Below are 4041 nucleotides of genomic sequence, written 5' to 3' on the forward strand. Positions count from 1 at the left end.
CATGTGTTCACCATAGTCTCTGGTAGAAGAAAGAATTACAAGTAGATGTTGTACGACCTTCCCATTTAATCATTCCTATAATTTCCTTCCAATATGAAAAAAAAAAAGAGAATGAAGCTCCCTAAATTCTCAAAGGGGCATGTGAAAAAACGTTATCTACCCAGTTCAGTCTAGTCCACTTTCCCTTGCATATTATGTCAGATTCTTCCACTATTTAGCTCAGTATTCTATTCCAACTCTTCTCCTACTTTAAAAAATTAGGTAGTATAGTTACCACCCTGGCTTTAACATGAATAGGAAATGACAAAATTCCAAGGCCACCCCATCCTCTTGGCAAGCACACATTCTCCCATGCCAACCGGGTAGAATACCTCCTCCTTCCTTTATGGTTTCCCCTCAAAAAACCCCTAAGCGGGGATACCAATTTGTTCCTATGGCTTTTCCTAAAATCAATCAATGGGATGCTCCATAATATAATATATGCATTTAGAATAGTATTTATAATAGCCACTCTAGCTTCAAATGGAACTTCCCCTCCTTCCCATTTTTTTAATTTTGAATAGAGTTCGTAGTGTCTACTAACTGTCTACTAACTCTTTGCTAGCTCTTTGTTTGTTACCCCTACTCCCAAAGGTGCCCTGTTAAATGTTTGACTATATTACCCTTGTGTTGATAACCTAGCACCCCCACTTGTTGATATCAAAATCCTTCTTTTCTATCAAGTTTATGATCTTGGACTTGTGCATATTACATTTAGAACCTGATGCTTTAGGAAACATTTGTACTATTCCCAAGGCCTTTCTCACATTTTCATTATTGGACTATAAGAATAGAAGGGAGTCATCAATGGACCAGCTATTTGGTCCTCTCCTTTGAGTTGTAAGAACAAAAGGGAGTTATTAGCAAAGCATAAGGGAGTTATTAGCAAAGCATAAGAACAATTAGTTGGTCCCCTCCTTTGAGTTTTAAACCAAAAAGCTAACCCTTGTCAGTGGCATTCTCCAATATCAGGATTAAAGGGTAGGTGGCAATGGAAAACAATAAGGGTGCCAGGGCACTAGGGGCATCCCTACCTTACTGACCTGTTGATTCTAAATCCACCCACCAGTCTAGTAAATGTTAAGAATGGGCCCTAGCACTTAGTGGGAAACTAATAGTTGATATTGTTTTCCCATAGCCCAGTTTATCCATAACTCTAGCAATAAAGGACTGGTGGATTTTGTCATATGCCTTCTCTAGGTCAAGCTACACCATAATACATTTTTGCTTTGTGGTAACTGCAAGTTCCTTCCCAATGAGAGTTGAGTGGATATTATCGTAAATTCTTCTACCTTTGATAAATCCATATTGTCTTTTGGACACAACCACCTGAGCAATGGAACCATTCTTACTGCAATGACTTTAGCCAAAATAAACAACAGTATGGGTCTCCAATCTGAGAATGTACCACATGCTACCTATTTTGGGACCTGTTTGATTATGCCCCCCTTTAGGTCACTATCCAGCATCTTGTTAAGAAAGCTCCGTTTACACAGCTTCCATATTATGTCCTTCAGTGGGGGACTAGAAGGCAATGAAAAATTCCATAGTTAGTCCATCCCATCCTAATGCTTTATTTTTTCCCAATAGAATTATGACATTTGTTGAGGATAGAAAAATAAAGTATGTATATTGATTGGTAAGCTTGTCATTTGCTCACACGCATATAGATAGAGGTGACATAGTGGAGGGGTGAAGGTAAAAACCATTACACACAAGCATGAGAGAGAATAGAGGAGCGAAGTCCACTATGTATGTGAGTTGTTGGTAAGCTTGTCATTTGCACGGATACAGATAGAGGTGACATAGTAGTGGAGGGGTGAAGGTAAAAATAGTTACACACAAGCATGAGGGAGGATAGAGAAGAGGAGAGGAGCCCAGTTTCGTCAACAACATCAAGTACAGCCCCTTGAGGTTGAGGCTGGACGAGCAGCCCGCATCATGCGGGAGGAGAGATTATGCAGATTATGCAGAGAGGATGTGGAGAGCGAGTCACACTTTGTATGCAGATGTCCATATTATGATGGGATCAGAGCCACCTACCCTACTCTCTTCAGGGGAGCAGACACATCTTTTCAGTCCATCCTGCAGATATCAGACCAACAAGTACGGCGCTTCTTACTAGAGATATACCGACACAGAGAGCACTGAGCAGTTACTCCAATCAAGAGAGAGGAGAGCCCAGATCCGACAGGCAATCCAATCCCATGGACACTATGGCATTATAACATCCCAATCTTATCTCAAATCTCAAAGAGGTATTGTTCATATCTCATATATTCATTCACACAAACTTCTATCTCGCATTTATTAATACTCTGCTGACGCAGCATTCCTAACGTTCTGAGTGCACGCCGTGCACCTCCCTCCCCCTTCGTTCCTACTTACCTAGGCGCACTAGGTCCAACCGTCCTCTCATGACTAGAGTGCACCCGTCTCTCTCTCCCAAGTGACAGAAGTAGTCACCATGCCCTTGTACCTCCGCCTCAAAGAAAGGGAGGGAGATGAATACCATGCCTCTCTCTGCCTCTGCCTTAGAGAAAGGGAGGGAGATGAATACCATGCCTCTCTAGAGGTATGAAGAGAGGGAGGGACTGAGCGAGGAAGGCGATGGATGATTTCCTCGCAAGTGAGAGAGGAAGCTCCATTCCACTGAATAGAGAAAGCACAATGCATGTGTTGTTGGAGGAGAGATTTTCCGGGATATGAGAATATTTTTTTGGAGAAAATCTTTTAAAAAAATCGAAAATCAGATTAAAGCTTATAAATACATACAATATGTTTACAAAAACTAATTAATCAATTCAAAAGAAACGTTTTGGCGTGTCTTATTTATTATCGTGAGAAATATAAAAGCACGTATACAATTTGAAATTCAACTATAAAGTAGTTAGTGGGGTGACATTAAAAAAGCTACATTTTATAACCGCCGGCCATGGGGCTCGAACCCATGACCACAAGATTAAGAGCCTTGCGCTCTACCAACTGAGCTAGGCCGGCTGATACGTGCAGAAAGGTGCCAAATAAATTCTATATATTTTAACAAAATAGTTTGCCTGCTCGCGGCTGATTGTCGCGTGTTACAGGAATCTATCCATACGCTAACTCCTAAGCAATTATAGTCTTGCTATCTCACTTATTTTTCAGGATATATGTAGTTTGCAATCATGATATGATGCTCGCCCTTTTGCTTCAAAGTCTGTCTCGTTGGTCAATCCTCTCGCAGATCCTTGGAAATCGGGGGTTTCTCAGTTTGTGCATGCTCACAACGAGTGCACTTGAGACCTGTGATGTACGAGGGATCTGAATACACACACACACACACACAATTGAGGATTTTGATCTTCAAGTGCATATGCTATTTGGAGATCAAGGTTAAAAATATATATGAGAACTCCAAAATATGAATAAATTCATTCTTCTTTCAAAACTTAAAAACAGTTTCATCCATCACCCTCAGTATTGTGGTTGTGCGAGTGATGGGTTGTCGTATTTATAAGGCCTCCTTTATGAGAAGTAGAGCGGTTGTGTCTTGAGCATGCTCAGGCGCTCGTGGATGGTTGTGAGACTACTTATGTAGATTTGGCACTATGCCAAGTAGGATGCATGTAAGTGTGGGTGTCGATAAAACCACACTCTCTTGAGTATCTTCTCTCGGGATACCTTATCCTTGGGTTGTAGGGCATGGGTACCCATGATGACCTCAAATGGGCCTAGAAACAGTACTAAAACCTACACTCTTATGTTTAGACTATTATTATCCCAATCAGGTAATGTGGTGAGTGCAGTCCATCTCCACAAGTCATAGGGTGATGGCCGATTTGCCAACTTCTCTATCATATTGAGATCATAGAGTTTAGATCTATTTACACTGCATTATTATGTGTCCTTGCTAGTACATGCCATCCTTGGTCTCGTGCTCTACCTAGATCGCCATCAAACTCCTTGTCAAAGTGCATGAATGGACAGGTGCCATCAATTTATATGGTTTGCAAATAGTAA

General features: G+C 41.1%; 1 non-coding gene across 1 annotated transcript; it reads right to left on the reverse strand.

Annotated features, from left to right (window-relative positions):
- Positions 1–2966: 2966 nt before the first annotated feature.
- On the reverse strand, positions 2967–3039 carry TRNAK-CUU (transfer RNA lysine (anticodon CUU)). The gene has a single exon. It is a non-coding gene; the product is annotated as a tRNA-Lys (tRNA).
- Between the last annotated feature and the right edge of the window lie 1002 nt (positions 3040–4041).

Source organism: Cibotium barometz, chromosome 44 (genome assembly GCF_041138505.1).
Source record: "Cibotium barometz isolate CiBa-2024 chromosome 44, ASM4113850v1, whole genome shotgun sequence".
Classification (NCBI taxonomy): domain Eukaryota; kingdom Viridiplantae; phylum Streptophyta; class Polypodiopsida; order Cyatheales; family Cibotiaceae; genus Cibotium; species Cibotium barometz.